Raw genomic sequence first — 26,465 nt, 5'->3', positions numbered from 1 at the left:
CCATTAAAACTCAGCTGTATAAAATAAATTGAACTTAGAATGAGACCTTCAAATTAATATGTTAGGAATAATTAAGCCTAGATTTTCAAAGGTAATAAAGCATTTTCATTTAGTTTGCTCTCAATAAAAATAATGATTATTTAGTATGATAAAAAAAGGGTTTATACTGTTAGATATATTTAAAGAAAATAAATATTTTTAGGTATTCTTTATTTCGTATTTACCTCATACTTTTGTAATTTCTATGTTTGTTTTTTAATATATCCAATATAGTACATGTGCACAAACTTAGTACATGAGCATGTGTTGGAATCCATTAATTTGGAGATTATTACGCTAGACCAAAGATTCTAAAACTTTTGGGGGCAGGGAACAATCACAGACCCCTTTTGAGACAATAAAAAATATGCACCCTCTTCTTAGAAAAATATACACACGTTCTGCCAAACAAAATTTTGCCCCAAATTTCAGGGCAATCTCGTACCTACTGATGGCTGTTGTCTTGGGCTCAAGTTAAATGTCCTGGACAAGGACACAAACCCTAGGGGGTTATGCGACTTACTCAAGATCACACAGTTCTGTAGTCTGATTTTTCAGCCAAGATTTCCTGAGCATGCATGTCATTCCACAGTTTGGTCTGGTTGCTGAGGATGCAAACATGACTCAGATTTCTATCGGGGCCCCCAAAGAGTTCACAAGTCACTGGGGACTCCAACATGGAACAAATAGTCACAATACGATTTATATTTAGGAGAAACATATTTTTTATTTGTCCAGCGTTAATTGAGCATCAACTATGTGAGAGCAGTATGCAGAACTCCATAGGGAACACAGAAATGGGTAAGGCAGTCTCTGCAGAGAATCAAGTCCCAAATAATTGCTTCAGCGTCCAGTGGTTTTTCTAATGCACCTGATGTTTTATATTGCTGATCCCCACAGTGTCTCTGATTGGGGTTTTATAGTCTTGATTCCTTCATGTACTATGTGATGATGTACAAGTAAAAGAAGTTTGGACAGAAGGACATACTCCCTCCTATTTCTGAGCAACCCAAAGTTCTGTTTTTGGGCTTATGTGCACTAACATGTGCTTGTTTCTTTGCCTGTGGGATAGAGAAATGCACTCTTAGATAAATTGGCAAATGGAAGAAAACAGGGAGTAATAAAGAAGATATGGGATTTTATAAGCTTCATGATCTTTTTCCCCAAAGGTCTGAATCTACGTAATGAAGTAGTAGAACAAATTCCTGCCGAGTATGAATTTATTCTTATAAAAAAAAGAAATGATAGGAATAAAATTTAATTTTTTTTTCTGTCTTGGTCATTACCTGGCACATTCTTGAAGGTGATATGGAGTTTTTCCTACAAATATTGGGCTCTGTATAGGGGCTAAAAATAAACAGAACAGCACAGCAAAGTGGGCAGGCATTATTGATCTGTATCAGGGCCATTTCCACTTTAATGTTTGCAAAAGGCACAGGCCAGTTTTTCAAACCTATTTATAGAGAGCAGATCATTCATTGCTATATATAGATTCTAAACTCTTAAAAACAAGGCGAATTGTTAGGTAGTTTTTGGTTCCTCTTAGTAAATAGGGCTAGAAATTATCTCCTTTGGAATTAGTAAAGGGAGCTCATCCACTGTGTTCCTGTAGAACAAAGGAAAGCGCTGTGGCATTGAGTGTGTGCAGTGTGTAGCTGTGGGTGTGTTCCTGGTCTGCGTGCTGCCTCCAGTGGGGTTTACCTTCCCTGGCTGCCCCAGTGTCCCTCAGCCACACCCCTGCCCTGGCAGTAGGGCTAAAACAAACAAACCAGGGTGCCTCCAGACCCCTTCTGCCCTTCAGTACCTCTTGCAAGTTCCAGTTCCCCAGTGGTGATTGCATACATTTGTGTCCACATGTGTGTGTGCTCCTGTGTATGCATGTAATGTTTTTGTGATCGTCTTTTAACAGTTAATTCTTCATCATTTTTGTACATTTTTCTCTCAACTTGTTTGTTCCTAGACTTGTTGCCTTGTCTAATAACCTCTAATATCCCCCAACTCACCCCACTCACCAAATTTCCACCCTGGGTTGTGTGGGACTTTTTCTTTCCTTCCTTCTTTCTTTCTTTCTTTTTTTTCTTTTTTCATACTACTATCATTTCAATTCAGCAAACATTTAGTGAGTGCTGGGCGCCTGAAAGGTTCTGGGGTTAAAGAGGCAAATAAGACAGAATCTTTGTCCTCCAGTTGCTCAGTCCACTGGGACTTGGAGTAGTTGCTTTGCTCTCTTCTCTCTACTCTAGTTATTGATCTCTCCCTCCAGGCAGAGTTTCCTGCCAGTATACTCCATTGTAGTAATAGCTAAGCATTGGTTCAGTAGAACTGAATTCCATCTTAAATCCCAGTAATATCTGATTTATGAAAGGAACTAGGGCTTGTCAAAAAGAACTCCCCTAAATGCCAACCAAAGGGATGCTAATGTGCCCGACCATCTTCTGAGGGCTCCGCAGAGATGTTCTCACCTGAGGCAAAGTTGTCCAGACTCTGGAAAATGGTCTGTTGACAGTTTCCCTTCTGATGTGGTGATCTTAGTGGCAAAGCAGCAGTAGACTGAAATGCTAAAATAACCATTTTTAAAGCAGTACAGAGAAACAACAACAACAAAAACCCTGACTATCAATAGTAAGTGGTTTTGAACTGATAAAATTGCTTTCCAGCTCTGTGTTCATCTTTTCTCTAGACCTTTTATACCTATAAGTTTCTCAGCTAATCCAAATACAACAGAAAAAATCGGGTTTTTGTGTTTTTTTTTCAGTGAAGGAGCCACTAAGAATAGTGACAGACAGGCTTATCTTTCATTGCAACAAAACTATTCCAGTTCTGTATAGGCCAATCTTAAAACTACTAATGGAGAAGGAGCTTTAAAACTAACAGAAGTTTTAAATATCAACCTCATATGTATTGTTCCATCTTCTGATAATCACCAGACATATGATATCAGGACTGAGATAATGTGAGATCTTTTCCCTTCAAGGCCTTGCTATTCTTATGGAATTCCTAACAGATTTCATCAGTTGACTTCTGGGTTAATATCTTCCAGGTGGCTGGGCATCATTGGCTTCACAGCTCCATTCTCTAATTCCTTTTGCACCATGTCATTCTTCACTAAGTCTATTTGATTCATCCTTGGTCATCCCCAGTTTCTCATTCCATACCCTCTGTAATGTGTCACTATATCTAGCGTCCATTCTGTAGGGTGTCTAAGTGGCATGCAACCAAATGATTGCAGCTGTCTTTCTTGAGCCTTATATAAAGTAATCCATCTTGCCTTTTCAAAAGGTATTGATCCTATGAGATTACTGGCACTACAAAATCCAAAGTTATTCCTCATCTTCCTGCATGTTATATCACTGACCAGAGTGCAAGGACTCATAAAAGTTGCTGAGACCAAATTGAAGATGACTTGCATGCTGATGGGTACTCTGACCACTAGCTGCTGTGTAGAAAATAGATTGTGGAGGGACAGAAGTGTACACAAGGTAACCAACTTGGAGGTTACTGCAGGTAAGATCTGATGAAGACTTGGGTAAGGCAGTAGCACTGGGAATGACTCTTAAGGTATTATTTTGCATGGGTAGTAGTAGTAATGGGTAAGAGGATGGAGAGAAGTGAATAATTTCAAGATATATTTTGATGATAGAGCCAACAGGACTTTATAATGAATTGGTTATGTGGGGTGAAGAAAGGACAGGAAGCAAAGATGACTCTCAAGTTTTGGGCCTGAGAAATTATGTGCACATAATTATGTGCAATTATGTTCCCCCTCTTGAGAGGGGGAAGCCTGGGGCAGGTGCAGGTGTGTTGGTAAAATCAAGAATGATGTTTTGACCCTGTGAAGTTATAGCATTTTATAGACAACAGTGAAGTTCAATCTTATATAGAATTTAGATCTGAAGCCTTAAATTAGGATATGGGAACAAAAGCAGAATAAACTTTTTGACTCATTATTGTAAGGTGGCAATAGTAAACCTGAATTAACAAATTCCTCCTTCTCATGTCAGATAGTATTAAAAAGCCTCTGTAGTTTTCCCAATAGAGATTTTAAAAAATGCAAACCCAGAATCATGAATCATCACCTCATTTGCTCAGAGGTGGTTACAAAGTCCTTTTTCTCTGTATTATCGGTGATGTCAAGTTGCATGGGCTCGCTAGTCTTTTTTGCTAGTTTTAATGAGCCTGTGGAGTGAAGATTGTTTCATCAGCATGTATTTCTCCTTTGCCCCACGTGATCCCTCTCTCCAGTGGGTGACATGATATTGTTAGGTTTATCTGGGGGTTTAAGAGACCAAAGAGGACCCCAAGCTCCCTTACCTCTGCTACTGTCTAACTCAGTGACCTTCATCAAGTCATTTAGCCACTTCAAGCCCATTGAACTCCAACCTAGATCTGATCTGTCAAGTCACTTTGGATCCTAAAATTCTGTTTTTTCAAGCTTTGAGAGGCAGGGTGTGAAAAGATTCTGCATTAAAAAGAGGAGGATTAGGGAACATGTTTCCAAAAGGTTATTATCAGGGAGACATAAAGGGGAAGTTAAAGAGAGAGGTATACTAAAGGGGAGAGGAGGCGGATAGAGATTGCACGAATAAAGTTGATTAAATGAATGTTCTCTTTTAATTCACTATCGAGAGTTCAACTTAAGATCATTCGTACTAAAATATATAAAAGCCCTTTGAAAACTACGGTTCAGAGTGACTCTAACGTATTATTTTGCATCATTTTATTCCTTGGTTTCATAAAATGGCTTCAACGGCATGGCTGATTTCTACCCACTGTGGATAGGTGCTTTGAGGGTGAAGACAGTATCATCTGTTGCACCTTCAGCTGTAACAATCTTTCAAGGGTAGGAGTTTAGTGGGTTTGTAGAATAAATAAGTCATGCCATGTATTTGATTTATAGAGAAGTTGGCCATCTGGAGACAAGTGGGGTGTTTTGCAAATAATTCTCTCTCTGGGTGGGGAACGCTGCCCCCTGGTGTGGCCAGGTGCCAGAGGATGGGGGACTGAGTCAGCTGGGAGACATTGCCGCAAGGTGACTGGATGGGCAGGTGAAACTGTAATGGAGGTGAGGCAAATTTATATTTGGTAGTAGAACAGTGAGGGTCAAATCTGAAAGTCACTGAGAAAGTAGCCTGGAGAACAAAGACTGAGTCTGCTGCTTGGAGGTGCAGGATGTAGGTCAAGCATCTAGCACTTTGCCCTGTAAACAGACTCCATGCCCCTAAGGGGCGGGCTGTCCAGGAGCTGTGCTGGGCTGGCTGGCTCTAATGGATTCATTGAAAGCCAGTCTGGGCATAATTGCCATAACAAATGGGCATTGTAAAAGAAAAAAAGTCTGCCATCTAGAAAAAGGAAGAAAATGGACCCATTTCCTGCATCATTGACGTTAGATAAAAACTTCTTATCTGAGTTGGTAATATTTTATGGTTTGCCTGACTGAGGACTATAGTTCACAGACCTGTCAGTATTACAGGATCAATATAAAAATTCCTGTTGTTTTGCTGACTTAGGTATTCATTGAGGGATTATTTGGGAGACAGACCTGAAAAGCAATTATGTGGAAAGTACAATATGCTAGTTCTCCTTGAGAGGGGTTGCTGAGAGAGAACTTACTTTTTTTTTTTTTTTTTTTTTTAGCATGCATACTTTTCTCCTGATGTCCGGTTCTTAGTCATAGCTTTTTACTTTAATCCTTCAATTTGGGGTCTCTTTAAGGTAACATCCACAGAAATTTTGGAGCTTATTCTTTTAACCACAAATCTTTATAGCTTCTCAGTTTGTTTTGGGATGGCCTGGGGATTGACAAGGAGGGAGTGCTGCAGGAAATGGGTGAGACTCTTGTTATTTAAAAGATAGCTTTTCCCATTTTGATTTCCATGGACAATCAATCTTCTCTGGGGTACATTTAAAAGCATTAATGAAGCACCCTCCTTCCCACCCTGTTCTTGACCCACCCCAACTCCCTGCCTGTTCCCCCCAATGTTAGAAAGTATATTTGTGGCCGTCTCTACCTGATGGCTTCTGTGGCTTCAGCCATGGAATGCTGAGTGTTTGCATAGGGTTTGCTGAGAGCCAGATCAAAGAACAAGCTTTTTTGGTGCCAGGACAAGGGCCCATCTTAGCAGAGCTGCTCTGTTTTCACTCCTAATCAAAGCTGCAGCTCATTCTCCAAGTTGAGTAAAGCCAAGGAATGGTTTGAAAAGGAACAAGGAACTTTGACCTTGATTCTTGACTCCTAGAGCGGAGTTCCAGCTCACCATAAGTCAGTACTTTCTGTTTTCTGACGAGCTGACTGGCTTGGTTGAATTCTGGTTATATGGCTCATCGGTGGCCACATGGGCCACTTGGAAGCTCTGCTTTTGTAACTCCACAATTTCCACTCTCCCCCCTGCACAGAGTTTTCAAACTTATTTCAAGACCTAAATAAAATAAGATTAAAAAAAAAAAAGTCAAGACCTAAGATTTCCCATGCTGTGAGATATATTATTTCCTTAATTGAAGAGGTTGTTTTGTGATTCCATCCCAGAGAGTTTTAGGAATAGGTAGATTCTTCTTTTTCTCCCTTAATATTTCCTCAGCTATTCCTGGACTGTTTATAGCCTCCAATGGGTTTCTGTAATAAAAGTGCTTCAATATTTTCTTCCCAGTGATAAACAATCAGCCAATTATTTATTATGGTCATTTACCAAAGCAACTAGTTGTGTTTTTTTGCTAAATTGATACTATTGCACATATAGTTAATTTCCCAAGAGTGGTAGCAGTGAGGCCTAGATTGACCAGATGTACCAAATGGACAAAGAGAATTTTTGCTGATCTGGTATGATTTCTCAAAAGAGAGAAGGAAGAGTTGTGGGGAAAAAAAGATAATCTTACCAAAAAATAAGGTATCCAATCATCTTGAGTAAACTGGCATTTAGAAAAATGCACTGACTAGGTTATTCTACTGTTTCTCTGAGAAACAGGATCCAAATCTACAGGCCCTTGAACCTCCCCCTTTAGGATACCAGTGAGGGGAGAGATATGAAGCCTACTGAGTAGGAAGGAAGGTCTTCTCTTCTTACTCCTACCCTTATACTCACAAAAGGAGGACAATGTGTTCTCTCAAGAAGGTTCTTATAATAGAGCACTAAGCAAATAGATTGATAAAGAACAATCCTTTAAAAGGGGGAGTCTGACTACTCTAATGAAATATTCTCTCAAATATGTGCAAAGCGTTTACCTCTGACAAAAACGAGATCAGAATTTGTTTTAAAGTTTGTATGAGTGCATTTGTGTGCATGAGAGAGAGTAAGTGAGCACATGCTCAGGCATGCATGTGGTGGGGGGGGGTGTGGATAAGGAATTCCTTAGTTTCAGTAAGGTTAGTTCATGGCTCTTGGTCCATGTTGAGATTTTTAGATTTTGGAATTCTTTCTTCCTTCCACTATTAATCAGATCTGAAACAGAATTGAGAACTATAAATGTCTGTTTGTCTAGGGTTATACCTTCAAACACCAGGCCGGTTGGAATCAGGACCTCTGTAACACTTCCCGGGACTATGTGGAGTAGATCCATAGCACTTTGGCCAGCCCCATGGAGAGGGTATGAATCTTAGTCCTCAAACTCAAAGGTTGGAAATACTGCATCTTTAATTTTCTTTAACTCAATTGACGTCACATACTAAATACTGAATTTTCTGGATGGATTCAATTTGCCGTTATTGGGATTTCCTCCCCCACCCCAGTTATAAAATTTCCCTGGTACTTAGGCAGTGCCCATGTATTGGGAGGCCTCTCCTTGTCACCAATTTGATCCTGGTCATGCTTTTAATACTGAACTGTCCAGTCCCTCTGCCCCCTATTCCTTTCTGGTCCAGGGTTCCCAGGCGTGTCAGTACAGAGGAAGTGGTCCAGGGGCCCAATATGGGGGTCCAGCCTCACTAGTGCAACATTCTGTCATCCCTCCTGAGGTGGGTTCTCACCACACTGACTTCTCTGCTTTGCCAGCTAAAGGGCTTACTGGGATTTTTTTTACCTTTCTTCTCATTCTGTTGCTGTTTCTGTGCTGCTTCTACTTCACCAATCCAGATCCTAATCTACGTCTCCACCAAGAAGTCTTCTCTGACTGCTTGGCTTTCCCACTCATTCACATCAAGCCTTGTATCTATCTCTTTGTTGTCACTTGTTGCTGTACTCTGTTGTTAGCTGCTCATGGATTAGGATGGTGCATACCCAGCAAGTACTTATTAAACTGTTTAATAGTCATTAAATTGAACTTCTTATCCCTATTGGCCCGTTTGCAATGGTGTCACAGGTCCTCTTACTAAATTAACAGTAATAATTATTAGTGACCATATGCACAAGTGCTTAAAAGTAAACTCAGTTACAGAAGTATATAAATTGAAAGGTAAAGTTTTCTCTTACCCCAATTTTTCACTCCCCAAATGTAGCCAATATTAGCAGTTTTTATGTACCCTTCTAGAAGTTTGTAAGCATATACAAACTTAAATAGACAAAATTATAGGGTCAGAAAACTGGTCAGTAGTTGCTAGGGGATGGAGGCGGGAGAAAGAGATGACCATAAAAGGACAGAATAGAATTCTGCAGGGGAAGGGGAGTGATGGCACTGTTCTAGATCTTGACTGTGGTGGTAATTACACAACTGTATGCATTTGTCAAAATGCACAGAACCCTATGCTAAAAAGGGTGAATTTTACTTATGTAAGTTATACCTCAATAAACCCAACTTAAAAAAAGAAAAATCTCAGTGTAAAATGGTCAACAATTAAAGAAAGGCAGACTTCAAAACAGCTGATTAACTTATCACCTACTTCAAAATCTGGAGATCTTCTGCCAAGTTCGGCCTGGTAGCACACAAGAAGCTGGGTACTCAGTTACTCGTGGATGTGCAGTTTAAATAAAACATTAATACGTGAATCAGTCGGCCAATATGCCAGCTGCAAAGCATGTTGCTGCTCATGGGTTATTCATCTAGGTTGTTTTCAAGCCTGGTCTTCATGAGAGCACTTCTGACATTGTGACATTAAGACTCTGTTAATTTTGCAGGGTGCTTCATGTCTTCCAACGTTGTTTTGTCTGGAGTTCTAACTGCCTGAATACCACTGCTTTCATCAACATTGGAGTCAAGAAATTATTTCAGACTGAGAATCAGAACCTGCCCTGCATTTGTGTTTTCTATGATAAAGCAAATGTAATCTTTATTATTCCCGCTGGACATAACCCAGAGAAAAGGGACTTCTCTAGTTCAGCGCTATTCTCATAGACCAATTGCACAGAATTATTTTTGACAGAAATTATTAATGTCATGGACATTCAAAGATTTTTGGTTAACTTTTCATTGGATGCAGACCATAATATACTGTCTCCATTTTGAAAGGCTGTAACTTGAAACTAGGCTTGCTTTACCCTTATCCTTCTCCCAATAAACAATCCAGGCAAACATTTACTGAGAATCCGCTTTATGGAAGTAACAGCTAAGGGCAGAAGGAGTGATACATTCAAAGAGCCCTTCAGCAATCCGCTACAGTTAACCAGGTACCTCAAATGTAAGACAGAGTATGATGTATTACAAACACAAGCATATATTTAGTTCTGTGGGAGCAAGAGGGAGGAGATACTGTAACAATCTGGGAACGTGGAATTTAAGCTGGGCCTTTGAAGGAAGGATAAGATGTGGGATTACAGACATTGCATGCCAAGGGACTACTTTGAATAAAAGGCCAGGTGAGTGCAGATTTGTTTAAGGCAGTAATCATCAGCTGGCATGCTGGAGCCTGAAAGCTATGGGTACTTAAATTTTGGGTGGAATTTCAATGTCTTCAGCCTCAAGGCTCTCTGTTTTTCCATGAGTCTCCCACACCCTATTCTCTCACATGTCATAGCTTCGTATATTTAAGTTACCTACCTTGCCCATAAAGGCATTCTAGCAGGAGAATTTGGTTTAAGCAGATTGCCTTTGGTCATATATGGGGTTATGGAGAGGGGAGTATGAGAAAAACAGGAAAAGGAGAAGAGGGCACATGGGTAACAGCCTTAAGGGAGTGATATTATAAAAAAAAACACTAATATTGAATGCAGGAGAACTTTGCTGCAACATCATTACTAACAAACAAAAAAATACCACCTAAATTCAGTCAACAGAGGCTGCTTAAATCAATGATTATTTATACTAAATGGACAGTAGGGAGGAAAAACAGTGTGAAGAGATGGAAAGATCTCTAGGATATTATTTAAATTATTTAAAAATTAGGGTGCAGAAGAGTATGTATAATGCATACATAGTATATAGCCTTTTCAGTCTGGCTTCTTTCACATAGCATAATCAATTTGAGATCGCTCCATTTTGTTGTGTATATCAGTAGTTAATTCCTTTTATTCCTGAGTAGTATTCCATTGTATGGATATACCATAGTTTAACTATTCACCAGTTGAAGGACAATTGGATTGTTCCCAATTTCTGGTCATTATGAATGTAGCCACTGTGTATATTCATGTACAGGTTCTTATGTGAACGTATGTTTTCATTTCTCTTGTGTAAATACCTAGGAGTGGGATTGCCAGATTGAATGGATGTGTCTATTTAACTTTATAAGAAACTGCTAAACTATTCCCAAAGTGGTTGTACTATATTGCATTTCTGTAATATTCACTAAGAATGTAAAGGCCTAGGATTAAAATTACAGCTACATCATCTTATACCATTTCAATGGGATTACACATTTCAGGTAATTTGAAAGTCCCTTAAAGGTTCTGGTTAGATTGTTTTAACTCAGCTGAAGGTACTGTGAAAGGAAGGAAGGGAAGTGGAATAGGATTGTAGACCCCCTCTCTTATTCTTATACTGAACATTTATTTCTCCCTGAAGATGACTAAAGTGGATGTTTGGCTAATTGGCAAGACTACCCTGATATTCAGCAGAGATTAGAGCAGCTCTGCAGATAAGCTTAAAAAATCTACTGGAGCACTAAGTCATTTCACAGGCCCTTGAGGCAATCACCAGTTTGTGGCATTGATGGCATCTGATAATATCGAGTTTTGGAAACCTGAAAATGAGCAGATCTTTTAGACTTCGATAGTTCCAAGTTTTGTTCAAATTCTCAATTGCCCAATAACAGATTTTTTTTATCTCCCACCCAAATTCTTTCAGATTCTTGCCATCAAAGACACTTTGCTTGTTCAGCTTCTTATCATCTAGATTTCATGTGGTTGAAAAAAGAGGATTATGCACTTGCCTCTAACCTTGCCTTGGAACCTCAGCCCTAATTCAGGAGGGAGGTATCTGTGCTTTCTGGCCATTGCTGCAGCCAGTGTCTTTCATACTAAACAGAGTAATCAGTTCAAAAGCTTTTGGGGTTAGATCCCTTGTCCTCCTTTGTCCTATTATGGGTCATGGTGGTCTGCTTTAGAATCAGATGAGTATCAGAAACAGGAAGAAAAAAAAAAAAAAATGCCTCATGGGCCTGTCATGTCCTCTCATAACCTTCAGAGTTCTGTGGAATCCATATCAGCACCCTAGCCTGGAAATCTGCCTGTAACCTTCAGGAACCGGTAATGTGCAGTGTTTAAATAGGAATTAACTGAATGATCCTGACTAAAGGAAACTTTCAGCCAAAAGCACTAGAATCAGCGGAGTTTTCATAATCTTACTCACATCTCTACTTTAACAAACAGAAAGTAGACTACAGTCGAGTCAAATTCAGTCCCTGTTCCTGCCATAGCAGAGGTTGACCCATGTGGCTGCCACAGCGAGCTCTGCAGCTCTCTGACCTGGGGCCTGGAGATAAGTTTGGCTGTAGACATTGCACTCCAGGTAAAGAAGTCCCTAGGGTGGGAAAAAGAGGCAGGCCCTGCAAAGGTAGATGGCTTGTGTTTGGTGAGCTCTGGCACAGCTGAAAAAAGAAAGAAAAAAAATAGAAAGGAGAAGAGAAAGCAAATGAAAAATGATTATTTTCTGTCTGGATTTTCTTCAGGGGAATATTCATTTAAGACGCCTGACTGTCAGCCACTGGGCTATGAGGTCCCCTTCCCCTTAGTTTGTGGCTCCTCAGAGTTGCTGTGGAAGGGATTTGCAGCATCATTGAAGAGGTGCCTATGTTTTGTGCTGAACTGACATTCTTACGAAAGTCAATTTGGACAGTGAGGTAAAGTCCAGTAAATATGACATCCTGTGGTATCAAGAAGTTTGTTTAGTTTCCATCTCTGGATTTGACTGCAGGTGAACTTTTTTGAGCTGAGCTGTCAGAATGTGAGAGCAGAAGAGAAACTGGGATGGGGGTGGGGATTATCAGAGGGTTTGATTATACTGTATATCGTGGGGCACCCAGCAGCTTTGTACTCTTCAGTCGGCATTAAATAAACCCACAGGATACCTTTCCCTTTTATTGTATGGTAAATTGTTTTCCCAGAGCTGCCAATGATTGCAGTCCAAATGAATTGTTCAACTTTGTATTTCCACTGGGCCTGAATAAGACCCAATTGGAAGACCCTATAGATCAATTTGGAAAGGCAGCAAGTATATGGAAATATCTTGGAGAACTCTTGCTTGCTTAGGCACATGGAGAGTTCACAAAGCTAGACATTTTATCAGACCAAGAAATACATTCACCAAAGAAAGGAATATACTGATAACAAATGTAGGGAGATGAAAACATAGTAATGAAAGAAACCGTCATGCCATTAGATTTCTTTCTTAATAAAGGCAAGTTGATGTTATTGCAGAAGACACAGAAGATCATAGCATAATATAATAGGAAGCTGTTCATAATTATCATTGAAGTGCTTTAAGTATTGTAATTGGTGGATTCATACTAGTGCTATCAATAAAAAATTGCTTTCCTCTGTACATGTTACAATTTATGTCTGCCTAGATCACAGTAGTACTGAACACTCCACAAATCTCACTCCCCAGCCAAGGGAAGGTATCAAGATGAATGTGTGCCCCAGCTCGTTACCCTTTTTCCTTCCTAAGTTGATAGTTATTATTTAAATTACTCTACTGATAACCTTTTTACCTTTAAATAACAGATTTAAACCTCTGTTTCCTGTTACATCAACTTATATAGCTCATCTTAACTCCCCAGTCTGTTTGATGAAAATATTAATAATATCTGTAGAAACAGAGCACAGGTTCTTTTTAAAGTTCTCTTATGTTTTCTGAATTAGCTCTGTTTCTTCAGAAACTAGGTGTCGTGTTTGATTAGTTGGCTTTTCTCTTTGATGCTTTTCTTCTGTTTTTAAATGAGTGGGGAACTTTGGTTATCCATCCATGTTTAAGAACAAGGAGTTTGTTTGGTTTAAAACTAATTTTAGACTTAGAGAAAAGGTACAAAATAGTAGATTCTGTATATCCCTCATCCAACTTCCCCTAATGTTAATGTCTTACAAAACTATAATATAATTTCCAGCCAGTTTTAAAATGTCTTTGTAGATAAAAAGTCCTCAGATATCTTGCCCACAAGTAAAATATTGGGCTTCAAGCACAGTGCATGGCATGGCATGGATTGGGGTGGAGAGTGAGGGGCACCCACGGGCCTGGTATACCTTCAGCAGACTTCTAATTAACCTCTTCATTTGCCACCCCCCTGAGAAATCCCAGCCTCTGTTGCAGCTGCCCAGTGAACGGAGGTGTGGGAGGGGGTGGGGGTTGTTAGTGGAACATTGCCAGGTAACTCACCCAAGTCCTCCCACTCACCTTAAATTTCCTTTGGCATATTCTAGGCCCTTATATTCTTGCTGTGTTCTATTTGCCATCCTCTTCCTGACCTCCAGAAATCTGTTGAAATCTTTCTTCTTGCCCTGCTTTCCTGTCCTCCTGTCCCATCCCTTCATTGTTGTGCCCCTCCCCCTTTTAGTAGCATTTTATTAGAGTCTAGGGACATAAATGCTTGTACTCATTTAGCCATTTTCTACTAAAAAACATTTATTAGTTGAAGAGAACCAAGCTGTTCATGCCAGCACCTCTTCTGAACATTGGCGTGTTGACAGAGGCCAGCAGTCCTTTTGAGATTAAAAAAAAAGAAAAAGCATCACATGATTCAGCTCAAAGTTGTTTGCTTTACAAATTGCTCTAGACAGTTTCCCCAGTGTTGATTCATTATTGCAATGTTCTTATTTTTGAATTTTTCAATATTCATTTTATTTTATCTGACCTTTCTAAATGAACTGTTTATTTTGCTATTTGTTTGGATGTTAGTCCATCCAACTTTGAATATTTTTAAAATCTTCATTACATGAGTAGTCAATTTTGTAATCTCAGCCCTGATTTTCTTATTTTGATTTTTTAAAAACATAAACAAAGATCTTTAGAGTGTGTAATTCACAACACTTAGAATAATGCTTTACCTAAAATAGTCACTCAATTTTTCTTAATATACTTAAGTTTTCCAAAAATAATTCTTTAGCTTTGTATAATAAATGACATAATTTAGAATGGTACTTTAGAGATTTCAAATGCTGTATATTTTTATTTCATTCACTGCTCACATTTGATGCTACTTATGAGGTAAGGAGATAGCAGGCACTTTTAGTCTCATTTTACAGGTAGGACACTTGGGCTGTATCTGAACCATTAAATATTTTGCTTGAGGTCATACATCTTACAGTTTCATAGCCTGCTTCAGACTCCAGGTCTTCTGACTCCTAATTATTTGCTCTCTACTTTGTGTTTGTTGCAATATGCTTTACATATTCTTGAGAAACTTTTAACAATGAGCACATTTCTATAAATCGTAGTGTTATTACGTGTGCTTGCAATGGACTCGTGTTCTCGAATGATCCAAACTTACGTCTTTCTTTTGTAAGAAGATATGTTTTTCTTGGGCAATCAATTCACCAAACTGTGTCCTTTGCAGGTTCTGTACTGATGGACCAAATGGAGTCCTGCATAAAAAATGCTCTCAAGCTCAGGTTCTCTCCCAGCCAAGTGTATGTTTAAGGATCAGAAAAACCACTCTTTATTTTCAGAGCCAGAGCTATCTCCCTTCTCCCAAAAATTCATCCATAGATAAAGACATGCTCAGTAGTAATACTAAAACATCAAGTTAAACCTATCAAATAATTCACTAACACACAGAGCCATAAACCTATTCTGTACCTCCCAAGATGCTTCTTTTCCAGAATCAGATTGTGGTTTAATTAAATGACTAGATGAAAAGTAATAATGCAATAACATCTCTGGGTTTGTTTTTTTTTTTTTTTTGAAGGCATCATTTCAATATAAGTACAGACTAACTGCCACAAATATATGTAATTTTCTTTTTCTTTTCTTTTTTTTTAAGAAATGCTCTGTGCCTTGATTTAGTATGAAGCACATGTTACAAAAGCCAAGAGTAGTTCCGAAGAGCAAAACCCCACCATCTGGGTCCATTCACCATTGGTCTGAATTAAGTTTCTTCTGCCACCAACTAGAAGTAAATAGGAGGGCTGAGCTGGGCATTTCCTTTGCAAACACCCCCTTCCTTTGGTTTCCCAGCCTTTCTTTATTTCCCTTCTTTTCAGGGCAGCCTCTGAGGTCCTGCTACTGGACTCTAGCACACACTGTCAGCTTAAGGGCCTAACTAATCTTTGCTGCAAATTATGTTATTCAGACCAGTTTCAGGCCAGATCTCACATTATTACACTTAGTTTGCCAGAGATATTAAAGGATTAAGCAATCTTTCAAGTATTTCCTGTTATCAGTCCTCTTCTTTCAGGAGCATACTTTGTGCCTGGGGTTCATAACCTTGGGTTGTGGCTGGACTTTTTGGGACCTGTGAGTCCACAGAAGTGGAAGGCAGAATTATGTCAGCATAAGTGCATTTTCTTGGGGAGCAGTTCTGTAGTTTTCCTCAGATCCCAAAAGGGACCCACAACCCAAAAACTTTTGAGCAGCCCAACTGGATCTCAGAGTCCTGCCCTTGGAGCCCATGCTCCTGCCAGCTCCTTCTGTTTTACGTGAAGCCTGGGCTGGGCTCTGAAGTTCATTCCACAGCCTATTTCCCATCTGGGTCCGTGTTGACCTCTCCCAACTTGTTGTACCCTATGCTGTCCCTTGGCTGGACCTGATGCCTTCTTGGCTCTTCCCTACTCCTTTCCAGATCTCCCTGTCCTGTCTTGTTTATTTTCCAACTGCCTTTTCCTCTTAATTGGTTTATCCTGAAGTTTCTTTTCTAACATAGAGTATCATCAGAAGTTTTCCTCAACCCTCTGTCTCCTCATCAGTCCATATGGTCCATCCCAGAGCCATTGTGCTCCTTAAGGGGTGGCCCATGCCCTGAGAAATCCCAGCATTGTCTCCCCTCAACACCCCCTGAAATTTCAAGACCCACTTTTACATTACCTAATATCTCCCACCTCAGTCCCATCTAGAGCTAGTAGTTGCCATACACAAGCAAGTTTTACTTTGCTACACAACCTGGCTTAACTTTTCTCTCTTAGTCTTATGATAGTGACTTCCATATTTTCTGGTTAATTTTAAATTTTAAAATCAATCAGAAAAATATATATATATATCACTGATTAAATATGAAAAAGATGAAGCTGGAACATAGACATCCAGTGTTTTCTTTTGTTTTGGGTCTTTGGTTTGGTTTCAGCCTCTTATAAGAGAGTTCCTTTCATGAAGTGTCTGAGATACTGGAGAAGGCACTGTTGGAAAGTATATTGAGGTACCTGGTGCCTCAGCCATGTGAGCCTCAGGGACTAATCTCAGCACCATAAATCAACAGTTGGCAGCAAGGGCCGATCTGGGGGCTGAGTACATTGCTGTTCAAGTCCAAAGTTAGCTACCCACAAGGTCTGCATTCTGGACTTGCAGACACTTCCGATAGCCTTTGCTGAAATCCGAAGCAAGAGAATTTGAGCCCTGCCACATTTAGATCCCTGCTGTAAGTCAGAGTTCTGAGCTGCTCTGCCGCTGTTTCTGATACACGATCCTGTGCTGAGGAAATGACCACCCTTGTGGCCTCACAGTCTTACAGGAAAGTCTGGTCAGGGGCAGCAGGGCTTGTTCCTCAGATGGGGAGGGAGGCGCCAGGGCACCGCCAGATCACCCTGTTCATCTCTACCCTCCTCTCCCAAAGTGGGCTTTTCAGAAGGGATCATCCATCACTTTATTAACTGAAAATTAAGCAGCTCTCTTGTAAAGCCAAAGCCAACTCCCTTTGGGGGTCTGTGGGGTCTGTTGGAGCAGTATATGTGCCATTCAACTATGAGATCTCTCTACACGTTTCTTAAACCCAGTGTTCCTAACGAAGAGGGAAGATAGACACTTAATAAAAGAGTGGACACCTGGCAACACAAGAAGTCTTTTTCACTGTTAAGAATCTTAAACAAGATTTCTCAAGGTATTTTGGAGCACATTGCTACCGGATATTTTGTTTTATTCTGTTGAAAGACTGTGGGAAAATAAAAAAAAAATATTATTGGTTTTTATTTAGTTGTGTGAGTAAAGTGTCAAGAACAACCTAAGTCCATGAATGCAGTGGAAGCCTCCTCATGTCACATAGCACATTAGAGTTATCTTGACTTCTAATTCAATGTCACTTCACATATCATACTGCCCCCATGCACCACTGTTCCTTCCTACATTTTAAGAAACTAAGACAGCACAAAATGTTTGTGCTATGTGGAGACCTGCCTGTGCACCAGTGTCAAGATTAGTTGTAAGTCAATGGTCCCCTCAGACGACTTAGTCATTTCACCTCTCATTAAAGAAGTCACCTTTATGTAGTGCCTTATGGGAAAAAAATAAAAAAGTTCTTGGTTATCACTTAGCCATGTTAGCTGTGTGACACATATTTCAGAACAAGGCATATATACTCCCACTTCACCCCTTGCTCTCTGTGTGCCTTCTATGTGCCAGCCACACTAACTTTATACTTCACATCTCATTTAAGTAATACTCAGAGCATTTCTGGGAAGAAGGTGTATTTATCCAACATTGCCAATGAGGACACTAAAGCAGAGAGAGTTAATGTGCACAGGATATCCACAGCTAGCCAAGGTTTGTACTCAAGTCTTCCAATTCTAGATCTCTTGCTTGTCCTACTGTACCATGCTATTGTGGCAATAATAGGTCCTTGAACTGGGGAACTTTGAAAATAATTAAGTCAGAATCTCAGCAGGCCAGAGGCCCAGGCCAGCTAGGAAGAGCTGCAAAGCTAGCCAGCTTCCTCTCCAACTGAGCAGACCGGTCCATCCCAGGGCTCAGGGTGTGTCCAAGTAGAACCACCAGCTCCCACTGCTTTTCCTTCTCCATGCCTGCTCTCAAAATGGAACCAATCACCTCAATTCAGTTCGGTTTCAGGCTCAGCCATGGTATAGGAAAGACTGGAGTAGGAGGTGATTGCAGGGACAGAGACAGCAGGGAAGCTGTGTCATGGGATTGAGTCAGGTAGTGTCTATGGGGATGCAGTGGAAGGCAGGAAAGGGGCAAAGGAAGCTGTGGAGACAGGATAGAGAGAACCGGTGTCTGCAACAGTGATGAGTGAATTAGATGTGAAAGAAGTAAAAACGACTAGGTGTGGGCAGATGGTTTAATCGTTGACAAAGATGAATAAATGAAGAGGAATATTGTTTGGGAGAGGAAAAATGCTAAGTTTATATAGTACATACTGAGGTGCAAAGAAATTGAAGTGGAGATGTTTCCTGGCAATTGAAAATTTGAGATGAAAGATGACAGGACTTTCTCAGCTTCTCAAATGCATCAAGCTGTGATACGAATTCTCTAAAATGGGTGAGAAGGTTAATAGCTACACAGTGGTGCCCAGATCCTTATGGAGCATTCAAACAATGCTCTGTGAAGAAAAGACTATTAGCCATATGTGAGTGTGTTAGTGATACTTATTTCAATTATATTCATACATGTATATGATATATCATATACATATGTGTATAGGTATATCATATACATATATAAAAACATAGATGGACCTTGAAAACATTATGCTAAATGAAAGAAGCCAGACACAAAAGGCCACATAGTATATGATTCCATTTATATAAAATGTCCAGAATAGGAAAATCCATTGGGAAAGAAAGGAGATCAGTGATTGCCAGGGGCTGGAGGAAGGGAAGAGTGAAGAGTAACTGCTGATGGGTACCACGTTTCTTTTTGGAGTGATGAAAATGCTCAAAAATTAATTATGGTGAGGGTTGCACCATCTGAAACCATTGAATTATGCACCTTAAATGGATGAGGTGTAAGGTATGTGAATTATATCTCAATGAAAAATATATAGAGAGAAATGCATATATCCTGCTCATATTGTCATTATGTACTTGATGGAAAATAAAATCCAAACAAATTCCAAATTATACCCAGCCTCTAACTCTTGAATATATATATAGGCACTTTGGCTCTTTATACAGAGAAAACACATGTCTTTATTCAGCTCCCTTTCATAGGTTACCTTAACTGTCAGTGCAAGAAACAAAAACCTGTGAATTAGAAGATGGGAGAACAGTTTAAGAAATAATTGTATTCTTTATTTAAAGAACCACATTTATTTGCAGGAGAGAAAAAGCTCATCATCCTCTGTTACCTTATTTGTTTCCCTGGCCTCTATTTAACATAGAGTTTCTTATATATTTGGGAATTGAAAAAGTAAGGATATGAAAAGAGATTGAGAGGAGGCGGGGCAAGATGGCAGACTGGTGAGCTGTAAGTTTTAGTTACTCCTCCAGGAAAGTAGGTAAAAAGCCAGGAACTGCGTGGACTGGACACCACAGAGCAATCTGTCTTTGGGCATACTTCATACAACACTCATGAAAATGTCGAACTGCTGAGATCAGCGAAATCTGTAAGTTTTTGCGGCCAGGGGACCCGAGCCCCGCCCTGCCAGGCTCAGTCCCGTGGGAGGAGGGGCTGCCAGCTCCGGGAAGGAGAAGGGAGAACTGCAGTGGTAGCCCTTCTCGGAAACTCATTCTACTGATCCAGACTCCAACCATAGATAGACTGAGACCAGACACCAGAGAATCTGAGAGCTGCCAGCCCAGCAGAGAGGAGACAGGCATAGAAAAAAAAAAATAACACGAAAAACTCCAAAATAAAAGCAGAGGATTTTTGGAGTTCTGGTGAACACAGAAAGGGGAAGGGCGGAGCTCAGGCCTTGAGGCACATATGCAAATCCCGAAGAAAAGCTGATCTCTCTGCCCTGTGGACCTTTCCTTAATGGCCCTGGTTGCTTTGTCTATTAGCATTTCAATAACCCATTAGATCTCTGAGGAGGGCCCTTTTTTTTTTTTTTTAATCCTTTTTTCCTTTTCTAAAACAATTACTCTAAGAAGCCCAATACAGAAAGCTTCAAAGAATTGCAATTTGGGCACGTCAAGTCAAGAGCAGAACTAAGAGAGCTCTGAGACAAAAGGCAATAATCCAGTGGCTGAGAAAATTCACTAAACACCACAACTTCCCAAGAAAAGGGGGGTGTCCGCTCACAGCCACCATCCTGGTGGACAGGAAACACTCCTGCCCATCGCCAGCCCCATAGCCCAGAGCTGCCCCAGACAACCCAGTGGGATGGAAGTGCTTCAAATAACAGGCACACACCACAAAACTGGGCGTGGACATTAGCCTTCCCTGCAACCTCAGCTGATTGTCCCAGAGCTGGGAAGGTGGAGCAGTGTGAATTAACAAAGCCCCATTCAGCCATCATTTGAGCAGACTGGGAGCCTCCCTACACAGCCCAGCAGCCCAGAACTGCCCTGGGGGGACGGCACTCACCTGTGACATAGCACAGTCATCCCTCAACAGAGGACCTGGGGTGCACAGCCTGGAAGAGGGGCCCACTTCCAAGTCTCAGGAGCCATATGCCAATACCAAAGACTTGTGGGTCACTGGCAGAGACACACTGTGGCAGGACTGAACTGAAGGATTAGACTATTGCAGCAGCTTTAAAACTCTAGGATCATCAGGGAGATTTGATTGTTAGGGCCACCCCCCCTCCCCGACTGCCCAGAAACACGCCCCACATACAGGGCAGGCAACACCAACTACACACGCAAGCTTGGTACACCAATTGGGCCCCACAAGACTCACTCCCCCACTCACCAAAAAGGCTAAGCAGGGGAGAACTGGCTTGTGGAGAACAGGTGGCTCGTGGACGCCACCTGCTGGTTAGTTAGAGAAAGTGTACTCCACGAAGCTGTAGATCTGATAAATTAGAGATAAGGACTTCAATAGGTCTACAAACCCTAAAAGAACCCTATCAAGTTCAGCAAATGCCACGAGGCCAAAAACAACAGAAAATTATAAAGCATATGAAAAAACCAGACGATATGGATAACCCAAGCCCAAGCACCCAAATCAAAAGACCAGAAGAGACACAGCACCTAGAGCAGCTACTCAAAGAACTAAAGATGAACAATGAGACCATAGTACGGGATATGAAGGAAATCAAGAAGACTCTAGAAGAGCATAAAGAAGACATTGCAAGACTAAATAAAAAAATGGATGATCTTATGGAAATTAAAGAAACTGTTGACCAAATTAAAAAGATTCTGGAAACTCATAGTACAAGACTAGAGGAAGTTGAACAACGAATCAGTGACCTGGAAGATGACAGAATGGAAAATGAAAGCATAAAAGAAAGAATGGGGAAAAAAATTGAAAAAATCGAAATGGACCTCAGGGATATGATAGATAATATGAAACGTCCAAATATAAGACTCATTGGTGTCCCAGAAGGGGAAGAAAAGGGTAAAGGTCTAGGAAGAGTATTCAAAAAAATTGTTGGGGAAAACTTCCCAAATCTTCAAAACAACATAAATACACAAATCATAAATGCTCAGCGAACTCCAAATAGAATAAATCCAAATAAACCCACTCCGAGACATATACTGATCACACTGTCAAACACAGAAGAGAAGGAGCAAGTTCTGAAAGCAGCAAGAGAAAAGCAATTCACCACATACAAAGGAAACAGCATAAGACTAAGTAGTGACTACTCAGCAGCCACCATGGAGGCGAGAAGGCAGTGGCACGATATATTTAAAATTCTGAGTGAGAAAAATTTCCAGCCAAGAATACTTTATCCAGCAAAGCTCTCCTTCAAATTTGAGGGAGAGCTTAAATTTTTCACAGACAAACAAATGCTGAGAGAATTTGCTAACAAGAGACCTGCCCTACTAGAGATACTAAAGGGAGCCCTACAGACAGAGAAACAAAGACAGGACAGAGAGACTTGGAGAAAGGTTCAGTACTAAAGAGATTCGGTATGGGTACCATAAAGGATATTAATAGAGAGAGGGAAAAATATGGCAAACATAAACCAAAGGATAAGATGGCCGATTCAAGAAATGCCTTCACGGTTTTAACGTTGAATGTAAATGGATTAAACTCCCCAATTAAAAGATATAGATTCGCAGAATGGATCAAAAAAAATGAACCATCAATATGTTGCATACAAGAGACTCATCTTAGACACAGGGACACAAAGAAACTGAAAGTGAAAGGATGGAAAAAAATATTTCATGCAAGCTACAGCCAAAAGAAAGCAGGTGTAGCAATATTAATCTCAGATAAAATAGACTTCAAATGCAGGGATGTTTTGAGAGACAAAGAAGGCCACTACATACTAATAAAAGGGGCAATTCAGCAAGAAGAAATAACAATCGTAAATGTCTATGCACCCAATCAAGGTGCCACAAAATACATGAGAGAAACACTGGCAAAACTAAAGGAAGCAATTGATGTTTCCACAATAATTGTGGGAGACTTCAACACATCACTCTCTCCTATAGATAGATCAACCAGACAGAAGACCAGTAAGGAAATTGAAAACCTAAACAATCTGATAAATGAATTAGATTTAACAGACATATACAGGACATTACATCCCAAATCACCAGGATACACATACTTTTCTAGTGCTCACGGAACTTTCTCCAGAATAGAGCATATGCTGGGACATAAAACAAACCTCAATAAATTTAAAAAGATTGAAATTATTCAAAGCACATTCTCTGACCACAGTGGAATACAATTAGAAGTCAATAACCATCAGAGACTTAGAAAATTCACAAATACCTGGAGGTTAAACAACACACTCCTAAACAATCAGTGGGTTAAACAAGAAATAGCAAGAGAAATTGCTAAATATATAGAGACGAATGAAAATGAGAACACAACATACCAAAACCTATGGGATGCAGCAAAAGCAGTGCTAAGGGGGAAATTTATAGCACTAAACGCATATATTAAAAAGGAAGAAAGAGCCAAAATCAAAGAACTAATGGATCAACTGAAGAAGCTAGAAAATGAACAGCAAACCAATCCTAAACCAAGTACAAGAAAAGAAATAACAAGGATTAAAGCAGAAATAAATGACATAGAGAACAAAAAAACAATAGAGAGGATAAATATCACCAAAAGTTGGTTCTTTGAGAAGATCAACAAGATTGACAAGCCCCTAGCTAGACTGACAAAATCAAAAAGAGAGAAGACCCACATAAACAAAATAATGAATGAAAAAGGTGACATAACTGCAGATCCTGAAGAAATTAAAAAAATTATAAGACGATATTATGAACAACTGTATGGCAACAAACTGGATAATGTAGAAGAAATGGACAATTTCCTGGAAACATATGAACAACCTAGACTGACCAGAGAAGAAATAGAAGACCTCAACCAACCCATCACAAGCAAAGAGATCCAATCAGTCATCAAAAATCTTCCCACAAATAAATGCCCAGGGCCAGATGGCTTCACAGGGGAATTCTACCAAACTTTCCAGAAAGAACTGACACCAATCTTACTCAAACTCTTTCAAAACATTGAAAAAAATGGAACACTACCTAACTCTTTTTATGAAGCTAACATCAATCTAATACCAAAACCAGGCAAAGATGCTACAAAAAAGGAAAACTACCGGCCAATCTCCCTAATGAATATAGATGCAAAAATCCTCAACAAAATACTTGCAAATCGAATCCAAAGACACATTAAAAAAATCATACACCATGACCCAGTGGGGTTCATTCCAGGCATGCAAGGATGGTTCAACATAAGAAAAACAATCAATGTATTACAACACATTAACAAGTCAAAAGGGAAAAATCAATTGATCATCTCAATAGATGCTGAAAAAGCATTTGACAAAATCCAACATCCCTTTTTGATAAAAACACTTCAAAAGGTAGGAATTGAAGGAAACTTCCTCAACATGATAAAGAGCATATATGAAAAACCCACAGCCAGCATAGTACTCAATGGTGAGAGACTGAAAGCCTTCCCTCTAAGATCAGGAACAAGACAAGGATGCCCGCTGTCACCACTGTTATTCAACATTGTGCTGGAAGTGCTAGCCAGGGCAATCCGGCAAGACAAAGAAATAAAAGGCATCCAAATTGGAAAAGAAGAAGTAAAACTGTCATTGTTTGCAGATGATATAATCTTATATCTAGAAAACCCTGAGAAATCAACGATACACCTACTAGAGCTAATAAACAAATTTAGCAAAGTAGCGGGATACAAGATTAATGCACATAAGTCAGTAATGTTTCTATATGCTAGAAATGAACAAACTGAAGAGACACTCAAGAAAAAGATACCATTTTCAATAGCAACTAAAAAAATCAAGTACCTAGGAATAAACTTAACCAAAGATGTAAAAGACCTATACAAAGAAAACTACATAACTCTACTAAAAGAAATAGAAGGGGACCTTAAAAGATGGAAAAATATTCCATGTTCATGGATAGGAAGGCTAAATGTCATTAAGATGTCAGTTCTACCCAAACTCATCTACAGATTCAATGCAATCCCAATCAAAATTCCAACAACCTACTTTGCAGACTTGGAAAAGCTAGTTATCAAATTTATTTGGAAAGGGAAGATGCCTCGAATTGCTAAAGACACTCTAAAAAAGAAAAACGAAGTGGGAGGACTTACACTCCCTGACTTTGAAGCTTATTATAAAGCCACAGTTGCCAAAACAGCATGGTACTGGCACAAAGATAGACATATAGATCAATGGAATCAAATTGAGAATTCAGAGATAGACCCTCAGATCTATGGCCGACTGATCTTTGATAAGGCCCCCAAAGTCACTGAACTGAGCCATAATGGTCTTTTCAACAAATGGGGCTGGGAGAGTTGGATATCCATATCCAAAAGAATGAAAGAGGACCCCTACCTCACCCCCTACACAAAAATTAACTCAAAATGGACCAAAGATCTCAATATAAAAGAAAGTACCATAAAACTCCTAGAAGATAATGTAGGAAAACATCTTCAAGACCTTGTATTAGGCGGCCACTTCCTAGACTTTACACCCAAAGCACAAGTAACAAAAGAGAAAATAGATAAATGGGAACTCCTCAAGCTTAGAAGTTTCTGCACCTCAAAGGAATTTCTCAAAAAGGTAAAGAGGCAGCCAACTCAATGGGAAAAAATTTTTGGAAACCATGTATCTGACAAAAGACTGATATCTTGCATATACAAAGAAATCCTACAACTCAATGACAATAGTACAGACAGCCCAATTATAAAATGGGCAAAAGATATGAAAAGACAGTTCTCTGAAGAGGAAATACAAATGGCCAAGAAACACATGAAAAAATGTTCAGCTTCACTAGCTATTAGAGAGATGCAAATTAAGACCACAATGAGATACCATCTAACACCGGTTAGAATGGCTGCCATTAAACAAACAGGAAACTACAAATGCTGGAGAGGATGTGGAGAAATTGGAACTCTTATTCATTGTTGGTGGGACTGTATAATGGTTCAGCCACTCTGGAAGTCAGTCTGGCAGTTCCTTAGAAAACTAGATATAGAGCTACCACGCACACTTTAGACAACGCTTTTTAGGTTCTAAAGAATTGGGGTAGCTGGTGGTGGATACCTGAAACTATCAAACTACAACCCAGAACCCATGAATCTCGAAGACAGTTGTATAAAAATGTAGCTTATGAGGGGTGACAATGGGATTGGGAAAGCCATAAGGACCAAACTCCACTTTGTCTAGTTTATAGATGGATGTGTAGAAAAGTAGGGGAAGGAAACAAACAGACAAAGGTACCCAGTGTTCTTTTTTACTTCAATTGCTCTTTTTCACTCTAATTATTATTCTTGTTATTTTTGTGTGTGTGCTAATGAAGGTGTCAGGGATTGATTTAGGTGATAAATGTACAACTAGGTATGGTACTGTAAACAATCGAAAGTACAATTTGTTTTGTATGACTGCGTGGTATGTGAATATATCTCAATAAAATGATGATTAAAAAAAAAAAAAAAAAAAAAAAAAGAAAAGAGATTGAACCAAAGTCCTTTCTTTGAGGGTTAGCCCTGAAATGTAAACTTGATCTTGTTCAACAGTTTTTAAACCTGAAGAGTATGTAAATGTTTGGACAGTAGCACTAGATTTCAAGGTCATTTGGGTATTGAAAAGTATGAGGTAACCTAAAACTTAGAAACTTATTAAGTTAACTTGAAAGGGAAGGAAGGTG

General features: G+C 39.6%; 1 protein-coding gene and 1 non-coding gene across 3 annotated transcripts in view; both read left to right on the top strand.

Moving 5' to 3' along the window:
• The window catches only part of MARCHF3 (membrane associated ring-CH-type finger 3), a 155,339-nt gene that overhangs the window by 30,401 nt on the left and 98,473 nt on the right, over positions 1-26,465 (top strand). The window lies entirely within an intron of this gene.
• On the top strand, positions 11,715-11,836 carry LOC119508658. Its single transcript, XR_005211553.1, has one exon. It is a non-coding gene; the product is annotated as a small nucleolar RNA SNORA5 (small nucleolar RNA).

This window comes from Choloepus didactylus, chromosome 13, assembly GCF_015220235.1.
Source record: "Choloepus didactylus isolate mChoDid1 chromosome 13, mChoDid1.pri, whole genome shotgun sequence".
NCBI lineage: Eukaryota > Metazoa > Chordata > Mammalia > Pilosa > Megalonychidae > Choloepus > Choloepus didactylus.
Note: the sequence above shows the minus strand (reverse complement) of the source record. Positions and strands in the feature narration are given on the sequence as shown.